Source organism: Aotus nancymaae, unplaced genomic scaffold (assembly GCF_030222135.1).
Source record: "Aotus nancymaae isolate 86718 unplaced genomic scaffold, 86718_ANA_hifiasm-v0.15.2.pri h1tg000031l, whole genome shotgun sequence".
In the NCBI taxonomy this organism is placed as follows: domain Eukaryota; kingdom Metazoa; phylum Chordata; class Mammalia; order Primates; family Aotidae; genus Aotus; species Aotus nancymaae.
The window spans coordinates 4,973,259-4,987,409 of record NW_026988444.1 but is presented as its reverse complement, the minus strand read 5'-3'; positions in this window follow the sequence as shown (position 1 = coordinate 4,987,409).

Below are 14,151 nucleotides of genomic sequence, written 5' to 3'. Positions count from 1 at the left end.
CGTGGGGAATAAGAACCGCGCAATGGGAGAGCAGAAGGCGGGTTCCCCCAGAGGCCCCGGCTCCGGGAGGCACTGAGAAAGCCCCTCTCAGGGGTCCCCGCATCTCCCTTCATGATGATGAAACCATCTCAGACATGCAATCCGGGGACAGTTGTCCAAGGCTGCGCAGCCTGTGGTGGGAGCTGCTGGGGATGATGCCTCCGCTCTGCCCGAGGACAGAGGAGACAGAGCCTACGGCCCAAGCCCAGCCTCGACCTCACATGGGAAGAACCTTGAAGGAGATCTCAAGTGGGTGGGTCCTTACAGGCCAAGGGCCGGGGCAGGGGGAGGCAGAGATGCTGAGTGGGCCTGGGGCATGGCCGCATGGTTCCCAGGACAGTCACCGGATGCCACGGTGATGGGGGGCTCCCATGTGGCAGTGGTGGGAATGTGGAGGAGATGTGAGTCCAGCCCGGGCTGCGCCACAGCCCCAGGGAGGAGGCATGGCCGTCAGCAAGGAAACCACCCATCGTGCCCTGCCAGCCAGGGCACGCTCTAGTCCCCAGTGACTGCTCCCCACACAGCGCCATTCCCCGGCCCCTCCCCAGAGCCAGAAAGTCAGTTTTCCTCCCACACCTGCACCACCACCCTCCCCAGGCAGGTGGCCCCAGGTGATTGCCACCTGCCTGCCGCAGGCTCTACTGGGCATCTGGATGGGAGTGGACAAGAGGTTCACTTTGCTAAGATGCCACCCAAAGCGCCTGGAAGTGGCTGTGGGGTGAGTGGGGAAATGGAGGCCTGAGGCTGGACATGTCTGAAGTCAAGGCCACAGCCTCCGGCTCAGGCACCATCCTTCCATCCAAAATTAAAGCGTTAACTGTGAGAGGATGAACCCAGAGCGTTAACCCTGAGCTCGGGACCCATACAGCGGCCCTGGTCACTCACCCGGGAGGCCGGCCCCCACTGGCTAGGCCACCGTCACCTCCTGCTCGACTTGCAACAACGACCTCCGACCGTCTTCCCGTCCCCCACTCTCCTGTTCCGGCCAGGGGCCTGGGAAGCTCCAGGGGATGCAGTGACCCTCCTATCACAGCCCCCAAAGTCTCCCCACCTCACCCAGAGAAAGACCCAGAGTCCTTCCCAATGCTGGCCTAGCTCTTGTGCTGGGTCCTCAGCTTCTTCCTCCCTGTGCTGAGCAGGTGGGTGACCCCCATCAGGTACTATCTCCCTCCTTCCTCTCCGTGTCCCCATTAGGGCCTGTCTCCCCCTTCCTTCCCGTGTCCCGAAGGTGGGTGCACCTCACCAGGGCCTGTCTCTCTTTCCTCTCCAGGTGCATGCACACCTCACCAGGGCCTGTCTCTCTTTCCTCCCTGTGTCCTGAAGGTGGGTGCGCACCTCACCAGGGCCTGTCTCTCTTTCCTCTCCAGGTGTGTGCGCACCTCACCAGGGCCTGTCTCTCTTTCCTCTCCAGGTGTGTGCGCACCTCACCAGGGCCTGTCTCTCTTTCCTCCCTGTGTCCTGAAGGTGGGTGCGCACCTCACCAGGGCCTGTCTCTCTTTCCTTTCCGTGTCCTGAAGATGGGTGCACACCTCACCAGGGCCTGTCTCTCTTTCCTCTCCAGGTGCGTGCGCACCTCACCAGGGCCTGTCTCTCTTTCCTCCCTGTGTCCTGAAGGTGGGTGCGCACCTCACCAGGGCCTGTCTCTCTGTCCTCTCCAGGTGCGTGTGCACCTCGCCAGGGCCTGTCTCTCTCTCCTCTCCAGGTGCGTGCGCACCTCGCCAGGGCCTGTCTCTCTCTCCTCTCCAGGTGCGTGCGCACCTCAACAGGGCCTGTCTCTCTTTCCTCTCCAGGTGCGTGCGCACCTCACCAGGGCCTGTCTCTCTTTCCTCCCTGTGTCCTAAAGGTGGGTGCGCACCTCACCAGGGCCTGTCTCTCTTTCCTCTCCAGGTGTGTGCGCACCTCACCAGGGCCTGTCTCTCTTTCCTCTCCAGGTGTGTGCGCACCTCACCAGGGCCTGTCTCTCTTTCCTTTCCGTGTCCTGAAGATGGGTGCACACCTCACCAGGGCCTGTCTCTCTTTCCTCTCCAGGTGCGTGCGCACCTCACCAGGGCCTGTCTCTCTTTCCTCCCTGTGTCCTGAAGGTGGGTGCGCACCTCACCAGGGCCTGTCTCTCTGTCCTCTCCAGGTGCATGCGCACCTCGCCAGGGCCTGTCTCTCTCTCCTCTCCAGGTGTGTGCGCACCTCACCAGGGCCTGTCTCTCTTTCCTCTCCAGGTGCGTGCGCACCTCACCAGGGCCTGCTCCCGCCGTCCTGCCTGGGTTTGCTTCCCGGTGCTCTTGGTGAGTCTCAGTTGTCTTTGTCTTCGGGATGCGACTTGGTTGTCACCTCATCCTAGAGCCTCTCCTGAAGGACCCAGCTGACGTGGCACCCCTCTGGTCCCCTCTTCCCACCCCGTTTTACGTTCCTTCCTAGCCTGTATCACCATTGGAGCATTAGTTCTAGGTTTCCCTCGAGGCCGCCCCCCTCTGCTCCCTGCCTGGAGCTCAGGCGCAGGCTGGGGTTTTGTTCCTGTGCAGACGTGTGTGCCTGGCAGGTTGCCTGGCTGTAGTCGGTGCTCAGTGGTAACCACTGAAGGCACGGAGGGAGGAAGGACGGGCTCTGAAGCTTGCCTCTCCCCATGACACCTCCTGCTTATTCTCAACCTCTCACTGTCGGGCTGTCCCCAGACACCCACCCTTGTTATGGGGCAGAAAACAGGGTGGACCACGCTGCGGACCCCAGGTCACTGCCTCCAGCAACCTCTTCTGTTTGTATTTCTGTTTTAAAAACCTAAAGCAGCATTCTTGAGGTTTGAGTACATCCAGTGGGTTCGACATGGCTTTGGTGGAAGATTCCATGAGTGCGTCGCCATGCCACAGACGCCCAGAGTGTTCTCAGCCTCCAGACCTGCTGTGCCGCCGTTTTGCCTCTGCGCCCGCTGCTCGTCAGATCCCCAGCCCTTGCGGTGAGTTTTCCCGGCGCTAGAATTTCCTTGTCTTGAGATCTACAGCTTGTCATCTTCCGGTGTCCGGCCTCTCACTCAGCGTGCTGTTTTCTGAGATCCATCTGCGTTGTGTGTATCAGTAATCGGTAATCTGTTCTTTTCTTTTGTTTTGAGACGGAGTTTTGCTTTTGTTGCCAAGGCTGGAGTGCAGTGGTGGCGTGATCTCAGCTCACAGCAACCTCCACCTCCCGGGTTCAAGTGATTCCCCGCCTTCCTCCTGAGTAGCTGGGATTATAGGCACCTGCCACCATGCCCAGCCAATTTTTGTATTCTTAGTAGAGATGGGGTTTCACCATGTTGACCAGGCTGGTCTTGAACTCCTGACCTCAGGTGATCTGCCTGCCTTGGCCTTCGAAAGTGCTGGGATTATAGGCGTGAGCCACTGCTCCCAGCCCAATCTGTTTTTTGTTGCTGAGTAGAACTCATCGTGTAAATACGCTGCGGTTTGTTTGACTGTGCATTTGGATAAACAGTGTGGTAAGGACATTTGGATTGCTTCCAATGCGGGGTTCCGATGGACGAGGCTGTTGTGAGCATTCACGGACGTGTCCTTGCGTGGACGCCTGCGCTCACTTCTCACGGGAACATGCCTCAGAGTGGAGTAGTTGGTTCACAGCTGTGCGAGTGCCCCGTGCTGCCGTCACAGAGGGCCGCGCACTGGGTGCTTTAAGCCACAGCAGGGTGCTGTGTCATGGTGCTGGAGTCCCGAAGGCCGCGGCCACAGTATCCGTGGGGCTGTACCTTTCGGGGCTGAGAGGCAGCCGCGGCTCCAGGCCTCTCTCCAGCCTCTGGGGTTGGCCGCAGTCGCGGTGTTCCTGAGCCTGCAGAGGCGCCCCCTTGATCCGGGCCTTCACCTTCACAGGCCATTCTCCCTGTTTGCCCGTGTGCAGATGTCTCTCTTCTAGGAGGACTCCAGCCCGCCATGCTCCAGCGTGACCTTATCTGAACTCCTAACACTGGCAGTTATTCGATTTCCAAATCAGATCATGTTCTGAGGGACAGGAGGTTGGGACTTCAGCTCATGAATTTTGGTGGGACACAGTTAGACTCTCAACACCGGGCAGGTGGATTTGACCTTGGTGGAGCTCTGACAGCCAGGGCTCTGAGTGGCCTTTCTTGGTTTTGAGGCTCCCATCTGAGAGTGCCAGCCTTTCCTCCACCTGTTGCCATCTGTGGAGCTCCTGACCACCTCCCCTGGGCCCTCCCCACGGGCCCCAGGAACGTTGGAACCTGGCTCACCAAATTTTCCACCCAAGCCCAGACACCGCTGAAGATGACTTTGAAGCCCGAGTGGGTTGCACGTGCATCATCCTAGCTCCAGGCCCCTCAGCTTTCTTCAAATATGGACTCATCCTTCCCCAAGCAAACATGCGCATGGTCATGGCCAGATCTTGGCATTCCCCAGGACATGCCATCTCTTGAATCTTCATCTCTGCTGTTTGCCCTGCATCTTCCCAAGCTTCCACTCTGATCCCACCTCCATCACTGGTTAAGAAGTCAATTCCCGCATGCTTCAGACTCTGACTGGCTTCTCCACCGGGCAAATCCAGGAACCGGCTGGAGCCCAGAGCCGATGGCCCTGGGCAAGGTGGGCTGAGGCCTGCTGGCTGCACACTGTGGGGTGCGCTGGATGCCAGTTCTGGAATGTCCTGGAGAGCCATGACCAGGAGGGGACAGCATCGCCCACCCTGCGGGACAGTGGTTCCCTTATGGGAAAGTCGCGGCCCCTCTCTGGAGGCCTTCTGAGCTCTAAGACCTTCCCGCAGGCAGTCTCGTCCTCTGCCAGGCCTCCCCTGAGGTCCTCTGAGTGCTCTCCCATCTCAAGACCGCACACGTGTTTCTGGTGGCCTGGGTTGTCCTTCCTGGGCTGCTGGAAGGCAGCGCCACCTGCTGGCTGGGTTCCACGCTGTTTGATGCATCCTTGGCCAGGGTCCATGACTTACACCATGAGCCGGACACTGTGGTCAGCGTAGGATGCCTCATCAGCTTTCGGAACATGCCGCTGCTGAGAATGGAGGACCCGCGGGGCCCCCTGAGCTGATCCCAGCACCTCACTGGAGCTGAAGTACTTTTTCTGATTGAATCATCACCTCTAGAGGAGCCGGGGTCACATCTCAAGGCGGCAGGGAGGGGGGTGCAAAAGGACTGGCCCTTCCCACAGATGCATCCGCTGAGTGACATGCCAGAAAAGTTTCCACCTCTGAGAAGGAGCAGCTCCCCAGGACTGAGCCTGGGGTTCATGCCACAGGGGAGGAACCTGGCCAGGCAGGACCCCCAGGATTAGCCCTGGAGGGAATGAGGGATGGGGAGGAGGGACCGCTGGGGTGGGAGGGATAGCAAGAGTGTGGCTCCGTGGGAATGATGGGATGGGGCCCAGGTCAGCGTGCTGGAGAATGATGGGATGGGGCCCAGGGCAGCGTGCTGGGGAATGATGGGATGGGGCCCAGGTCAGCGTGCTGGGGAATGATGGGATGGGGCCCAGGTCAGCGTGCTGGGGAATGATGGGATGGGGCCCAGGTCAGCGTGCTGGGGAATGATGGGATGGGGCCCAGGTCAGCGTGCTGGGGAATGATGGGATGGGGCCCAGGTCAGCGTGCTGGGGAATGATGGGATGGGGCCCAGGTCAGCGTGCTGGGGAATGATGGGATGGGGCCCAGGTCAGCGTGCTGGGGAATGATGGGATGGGGCCCAGGTCAGCGTGCTGGGGAATGATGGGATGGGGTCCAGGTCAGCGTGCTGGGGAATGATGGGATGGGGCCCAGGTCAGCGTGCTGGGGAATGATGGGATGGGGCCCAGGTCAGCGTGCTGGGGAATGATGGGATGGGGCCCAGGTCAGCGTGCTGGGGAATGATGGGATGGGGCCCAGGTCAGCGTGCTGGGGAATGATGGGATGGGTCCAGGTCAGCGTCCTGGGGAATGATGGGATGGGGCCCAGGTCAGCGTGCTGGGGAATGATGGGATGGGGCCCAGGTCAGCGTGCTGGGGAATGATGGGATGGGGCCCAGGGCAGCGTGCTGGGGAATGATGGGATGGGGCCCAGGGCAGAGTGCTGGGGAATGATGGAATGGGGTCCAGGTCAGCGTGCTGGGGAATGATGGGATGGGGCCCAGGTCAGCATGCTGGGGAATGATGGGATGGGGCCCAGGTCAGCGTGCTGGGGAATGATGGGATGGGTCCAGGTCAGCGTGCTGGGGAATGATCGGATGGGGCTCAGGTCAGCATGCCAGTGAATGATGGGATGAGGCCCAGGTCAGTGTGCCGGGGAATGATGGGATGGAGCCCGGGTCAGCGTGCCGGGGAATGATGGGTCCAGGTCAGCGTGCCGGGGAATGATGGGCTGGGTCCAGGTCAGTGTGCTGGGGAATGATGGGATGGGGCTCAGGTCAGCGTGCTGATGAATGATGGGATGAGGCCCAGGTCAGCGTGCTGGTGAATGATGGGATGGGGCCCAGGTCAGCATGCCGGGGAATGATCGGATGGGTCCAGGTCAGCGTGCTGGGGAATGACTGGATGGGGCTCAGGTTAGCGTGCTAGTGAATGATGGGATGGGGCCCAGGTCAGTGTGCTGGGGAATGATCAGATGGGTCTAGTTCAGCGTGCTGGGGAATGATGGGATGGGGCCCAGGTCAGCGTGCTGGGGAATGATGGGATGGGGCCCAGGTCAGCGTGCTGGGGAATGATGGGATGGGGCCCAGGGCAGAGTGCTGGGGAATGATGGGATGGGGTCCAGGTCAGCGTGCTGGGGAATGATCGGATGGGGCTCAGGTCAGCGTGCCAGTGAATGATGGGATGGGGCCCAGGTCAGTGTGCTGGGGAATGATGGGATGGAGCCCGGGTCAGCGTGCCGGGGAATGATCGGATGGGTCCAGCTCAGTGTGCTGGGAAATGATCGGATGGGTCCAGGTCAGCGTGCTGGGGAATGATCGGATGGGGTCCAGGTCAGCGTGATGGAGAATGATCGGATGGGTCCAGGTCAGCGTGCTGGGGAATGATCAGATGGGTCCAGGTCAGCGTGCTGGGGAATGATCGGATGGGTCCAGGTCAGCGTGCTGGTGAATGATGGGATGGGGCTCAGGTCAGCGTGCCTGCAAAGGATCAGAGGAGGCCCAGGTCAGCCTGCCGGCCAATAACTGCAGCCTGTGCCTGTGATTCCGCCTCCCTCGAGCCTGTGTGTGCACGGATGCCGGCACTGGGTCCACATCATGGAGCCGCACGCAGACATGCGGGCTTCATGCACCTGGGCTGCAGCTCCCGTGTGTGGAGGTGTGCGCCTGATTGTGCGCTCATGCTGAATTTTAAATTAGTTTAAAAAACAATTTATTGTAAGTGAAAGTGGAAAATATACCTCTGGAATGGCGTTAGCTGAACCTTGCACAGTAATAACGCTGTGTGCTAACGGTCTGTTTTTGTGCTGTTTGGTTGTTATGGTGACAGGTGCATTCACTAATAGGTAGGTTTGTTTTGAGAATGTTAGCACCGTTTTGCCAAATGTTCTGTTTCTGGTGTGACCCTAGGCCTTCACAGTTCTCATTGGTGAGGATCAGCGTGGATTTCAGAGCCCCTCATGCTCTGAAAATGGCCAGAGCCCCCTCCAGAAACCCTGACTGACACATCTGAGAGGGGTGTCATGTGTAAACAGATGTAAGGGTCATAGCCCTTCAGAGGAGCTGCAGGGGAAAATAATCAGCAAGACGATCTCAACTTCTATGGACATGCTTCCATGTAGGAGCTGGGCTGTGATGGCCAGCAGGGAAGGCAGACAGCTCTTCCCCGTGGCCAGACAAGGGCTCCCGTGGAGGAGGCATTGGTCCTAGTAGTGAGCAAACCTAACCTGCCTTCCCCAGTCACCATGAACTGACCGAGCCAGAAAGATGGAAGAACTGCTGAGACACTGCGGGCAGGACAGCGGGTGTCCAGGAGGGTGTCCAGGTGGGTGTCCAGGCGGGTGTCCAGGCGGGTGTCCAGGCGGGTGGGACAGCGGGTGTCCAGGCAGGTGTCCAGGCGGGTGTCCAGGTGGGCGGGACAGCGGGTGTCCAGGCAGGTGTCCAGGCGGGTGTCCAGGCGGGTGGGACAGCGGGTGTCCAGGCGGGTGTCCAGACGGGTGTCCAGGCGGGTGGGACAGCGGGTGTCCAGGCGGGTGTCCAGGCGGGTGGGACAGCGGGTGTCCAGGCTGGTGTCCAGGCGGGTGTCCAGGCTAGCTGGCAGCCTGTTGCCTGAGGGAGGGAGGGAACAGTGAGGTCAGACCACAAGGCCTGTGCTCCAGGTGTAGCCTGGGAGTCTCCAAACCGAGCGCTCCCTCACTGTGAGGCAGCGTGGGGAAAAGGATGGGGAATGCGGGCGAATCAGCGGCCGGTGCGTTCGTGCCTGGCTGTTTAAAATGCTCCAGGCTTCAGCACGCCTGCTTTAAAAATGCAGGAAGCATGCGGGAATGTGGAAAGCAAGTGACCGATGAATACTGAATTCCGCGAACAGCCGTGCCAGGAAGGAAGCCAACCTGGGAAGGGGCTGCGGGTGACGAACGCAGCAGGGGGAGGCGACTCTTTGAAAAGTTGGCCAGAGACAGCCTATGAGAAGGGGCCTTCAGGCCGAGCCTGAGCGGAGCGTGCAGGGCCGTGGGCAGGGGCAGGAGCGTGGCAGAGGCTGTGTTTAAAGGGCTCCCTCAGGGGCACGGGTTCGGAGAGGTGCTGGGCAAGCAGGTGCCTTCAGCGCCTGGGAAGGACGCTCTGCCGGTGCCGGAGGCAGATCTGACGCCCTCTTCCTGGGATGGCAGGACTCCTCCAGCAGCTGAAGATGTCCGTCACCCGGGCCTGTGGGGATGACTGGTGGCCTCAGCAGGGTCCCGGCCAGCCCGGCCTTCCCTTGAGACGTGCCTGAGCAGGCAGCAGTGACGGCAGCCCCGGCCCTGGATGGCCTGAAGACGCTGTAGCGAAACCAGGCCCATTCGATTTTAAGGATTCAGAGCCCTTCGCATTCATTCAGAAAATCATTTACAATTGTTTGCAGTTTTCACTTAACATTTCTCTGCCTCCATCTCGACTGCAGAATGAGGAGCTCGCATTTGGACAGCCCGGGACACAGGCGGCAGGAGAATGGGCAGCCGGGGTGTGTGGAGCACCCGTGCCGAAGATGTCCAAAGCCAAGCTTGACCTTCCAGTAGAAGTGTCCCCGGTGGCCCGTGGGCATGCCTTGTTTTGGGGGGTTCTTGGGAGTGCAGAAGGGACCACTGGAACAGAAGGGATTGAACGCCTGGAAGCCAGAGCATCACGGGGCAGGGGAAGGTGCCTCTGCTGTGACATGGAAGTTCTTTTCTGCTTAAGGAGAATGTCCATTAATAGTTCACTTCTGACCACATTACGGTATTGCTGCCAGCAGATCTGAGAAAAGCCTCTGCGCTTCCAAGTTCTAAAGCCATTTCACTTTTTCCTAAGATCAGAAATTCCTTGATTCTTGTTCAAAGTGGCGATGGTTGCCAACTCGGCTTAGCTGAAGGCTCTGTCTGGCCCTATTTACAACCTCACGGCATTTCCCGCCCCGGCCCCCAGGCTCCTACACAGACTCCACAGAGGTGAGTGCCGCTCTGCTCAGAGGCCCTCAGAAGAGTCCAGGGGACCTTTCCGGCTCAGAGGGGAGCTGGGAGAAGCAGCCCGTGCTCGGCCACGCTGCAGCTGTGCCTTCCTTCCGAGCCCAGCTCAGCTTCTGGGACTTGGGGACCTGGAGAAGTGCAGACCCACCCTCTGCTGAGAAACCCTGCCTTTATTGACAAGAGGGAGGGTCATGAGGGGCCTGGCTAGAGTCCTTCTCCTGAACGGCTGAGCTGAGGGTGTCTTCCTGGGCCACAGATTGAACCTGCAGTTGGCCTATTAGCACCTGAAGGGGGGCTTCTATCGTGAACCCGCTAATTGCCAGACTTCGGAATTCATTATGCATTTGCGTGAGGCTTTATGGGGTATTTCTAGGTGCGTGGCTGTCTAGATGGTTGCAGCTCTCCTAAGAGATCACTCAGACTCCCATCCGGGAGCCCCACAAGCACAGGCTGGGACACCGTGAAGCAGGTGACCTGCAGGAATCTGCACCCACCTGGAGCCAGAGCTGGGACCAGGACCCACATTTTGACGACTCCCTGCCCCACAGGCTGGAGGGGTCAGCCTGGCCCCAGGGCCACCCTCAAGTCAACATCGGGAGTCCTTTAGAGAGAGACCTCTCAATGGAGCCAAGAGTTCAGATGGGATGGAGAGAGGAGAGAAGGGGCGGGAAGCAGGGGAGAGAGGAGGCAGGAGACAGGCAGTCTCATCAGGACTGGGACGGTGCTGCCGGAACGTGACTCTCTAGGCCCCTCCCGGGAAATGTGCATGGCCCACACCCCTGCTGACCCCCAGGGCAAAGGCACCTCTGGATCCCGGCTTGCTCATGTGTGGTCCAGGAACCAGCAGCGTCAGCATCACTCGGAAGCTTGTGAGAAATGTAGCCCCTCAGGCCCCACCCATGGCTCCTGGGTCAGAATTCCCATTTTAACACTGTCCCTGGGGCACCTGGGCATGCTGAAGTCCCAAAGCTCTGTTCCAGATGACATGGAAGAGTTAAGGGGCCAGGTGGGGTGGTTAACGCCTGTAATCCCAGCACTTTGGGATGCCGAGGGCAGGAGGATCCCTTGAGCCCAGGAGTTCAAGACCAGCCAGGGCAATGTAGTGAGACTTCGTCTTTACAAAAAAATTTAAAAATAATTAGCCAGGCATAGTGGAGTATGCCTGTAGTCCCAGCTACTCTGGAGGCTGAGGCAGGAGGATCACTTGTGCCTGGGAGGTAGAGGCTGCAGTGAGTTGTGATTGCACCCCTACACTCCAGTCTGGGCAACAGAGCGAGATTTTGTCTCAAAAAAAATGTGTGAAGGGCAGATTGTGAAGGAGGCTTTCCCTCACCGTGGCTCGGTGCCTTCTCAAGGAGCCCTGATGAACACCTAATGAGCTGGGATCTCGTTAAAACCCTTAAGTTCACACGATCTCTGTGCTTACAGCACGTTTGCTGTATGCCCGTGTTTTACAGTCACGGGGGATGCTGACTCCAGGTGCTCTGATGTGCGCTGAGGGAAAAGTCTTCCGGATGGAAATGGCTTTTGCTGGTTTCCTACAGGATCGCTGGGTCAGGGCCAAACACGAGCCCCTGACAAGCCCAGTGCCCCTGCCCCAGAGGGAGCCATCTACAGACTGCACGACACGCCGGGCAGCGGCCAGAGACGGCAGGTGCGACTGTCTCGGGGAGGGAAGGGCCGGAGCCTGGTCACTGCCCAGCTGCTGCCACCACTCGCCATCAGTCACATGAGTCGCCAAGGCCAGCCTGGACTCTGGGGCGGGAGCAGTGTCCAGGCAGGGAGGAGGGAGGTGGCGGCCACCCTATGAGACTGTATGCAGACCCAAGGCAGAAACGCAGATGCACGGCTGGGATGCAAGGCCCTGGGCTCCGGGACACAGGGTGTGTCTGGGGTAGGGGAACAGGGTCGGAGCTGAAGGAAGGGAGATGCTTCCGTGAATGGGTGCAGAACAGGAAGGGCCCTTAGAAAGCGTCCAGGCTCCATGGGATCCGGGAGTCCTGGGAGGCTGGGATGGTGGCTCGGCTGCTTCCCTGGGGTAGACAGAGGGTTAGAAGGGACTTAGTAGCCTGGATTATTCACTTCTGTACTTATCTGTTTCTCTAATGACAAGATAAGATAATGCTTATTGTAAAAATGCAAAGATTCCTTTTCTCCTAAAGTGGAAAAATGAAAATCATGAACTTCAAACGGGAAAATTCTAAAAAGGAGCCGCGTCAAGGACGTAACACCGTCAGGAGTTAAACTGTCTTTAAAGCTCCTGCCGTCGCACGCCACATGCACGGGGCAGGCTGGACGGACAGGCGGACCGGCTCCAGTGGAAGGGGCTCTTCAGACACATGACAAGGATTGAGTCTATTTTTCAGAAAAATGTTTTGAGACAAATGGCTTGGCACATGGAGAAAGGACACAGTTTGAATCCCCTGTCTTTAAAACTAAGTAAATTCACATCCATCAAAGAATTAAACAGTGAAAACTAAAATGTGAATGTTCTAGAATCAAATGATCTGAAAAGGCCTGAAGTTACTCAGGGAGGTACGTTCCCAACTCCAGAAATCATACTGAAAAATATCGATAACTATGACTACATAAAAATGCAAAATAGCCGTACTAAAGAAAAAAACCGCCTACAGTCAGGATGAAAATCAAGTTTAAAACCTGGGAAGGTGTTTTCCACACACATGATTGACAAGGCCTATTATGCAAAGGATACTTACAAATAAACTAGGACAAAAATCCCAGTGGGAAGAAATAGCGAGAGCATGCACAGGCACACAAAAAAGAAAGAAAAGCAGCCGCGAGTTACAGGCAGGAAATGCAAATGCCACGATGCGAGTTTAAACGCTCGCTACCGGATTGAGAACTGGGAAAGATGAAGGACATCCGTACTGGCGAGAGTCTTCCCATGTAAAACACGGCTCGGAAGCCACAGGAGATCATTGCACAAGGTTAAATGAGGAAGGCACGAAGGCTCGTAGGAAACGATTTATTCAACAAAGGGAAAAAGAAAAACACGACGTCTCTAAACGCTCATTAATGGAGACTGGCTACATAAGCTACGATCGATATGGTGAAAGATCACACACTGATTAAAAGCCATGGGGTACGTGTCTGCTTGTCGATAGTGAACTATTTCTGTAACGTTGTTGACAGAAGAAAGCTGACTTCAGAACGAAGTGTACCCGTGTACAGGGTAAACGTGCATTTAGAGGGACGAACGTCCCTTTCCTGTGTCCCAGAAGTGTCATCGCCTGGAATCGTGCTTGGGAAAGAAAGAGGGGCGCCCGCGTGTCCTTGCCCAGTTTGTCCATGTGACCGATGCCCCCAGAGCTGCCCGTCCCCTGCCCTACCTTGCTGCGGGCTCAGGATCGGTGGGAAGCACCTCGCTCTCCCAGTTCCAACTTGATAGATGGAGGGACGCGCCGAGCCAGGCCCAGCAGCCGTCATTTCTACGTGGTGGAGCTTTGGAGGATTTCTGGATTGTGTAATTTTTTCCCTCATGTGTGACTTCAAAAGCAAAGACGAACTTTTCAAAGGTAAGTGCAGTGTGCTGTGGGGAGGGATGAATGTTCCCGCACCTGGCAGCGCGTTTGAAGAAGTCCAGGCCGGGATTTGAGAGCCTCGCTGAGCTGCGCCGAGCTGCCAGCCCCGGGGTCCTGGTGATCCTTCCAGCTCTGTCTTGTGCTCTGGCTTTCAAAGCCTCTAATGTCTGTGATGACCTGCGGGAGCTTCAGAGGTGCCGGAGGGAAGTGAATGGATGTGGGGGCCTCTCTGGGCATTCCTCGGCAAGTCCAGCAGTGCCTCTGGGAGGTGTGGACACTGGGCCTGGGGGCTGGACTGGGGGCCTGGCCTCAGGGACAACCCAGTCTGGAGGTGGCCTGAGGGGAGGACGCCTTTCCAAGTCCGTTCCGGGAGCGCCTTCCATCCCACAGCAGTGGCAGCTGTCTGCCTTGGCTTTATTCCATTGGCTCTCATGCTCTCCCTGCTGCTTAGACGAGGATCAAGGATGGGCCAATGGGATGCCAAGGTGGCTGGACCTACACCTGCCCCTCGCAGCGCTCCTGGGGGATGCATGTCCCCACTCAGGACTGGAGGGAGGATGGGCACCAGCCTGGCTGAACACTGAGGCTACCTCCTTCTATGAGGGAGGCAGTGGTCCCACCATGCCACACCTGTCCCTGCTCTGTCCACCTGTCCTGGCTGTGCCCACCTGCCCCCCTCTCCCCACCTGCTCCCTCTCCCCACCTGCCCCCTCTCCCCACCTGCCCCCTCTCCCCACCTGCCCCCTCTCCCCACCTGCCACCTCTCCCCACCTGCCCCCTCTCCCCACCTGCCACCTCTCCCCACGTGTCCCTGCTCTCCCCACCTGCCCCCCTCTCCCCACCTGCCCCCTCTCCCCACCTGCCACCTCTCTCCACCTGCCCCCTCTCCCCACCTGCCCCCCTCTCCCCACCTGCCCCCTCTCCCCACCTGCCCCCTCTCCCCACCTGCCACCTCTCCCCACGTGTCCCTGCTCTCCCCACCTGCCCCCCTCTCCCCACCTGC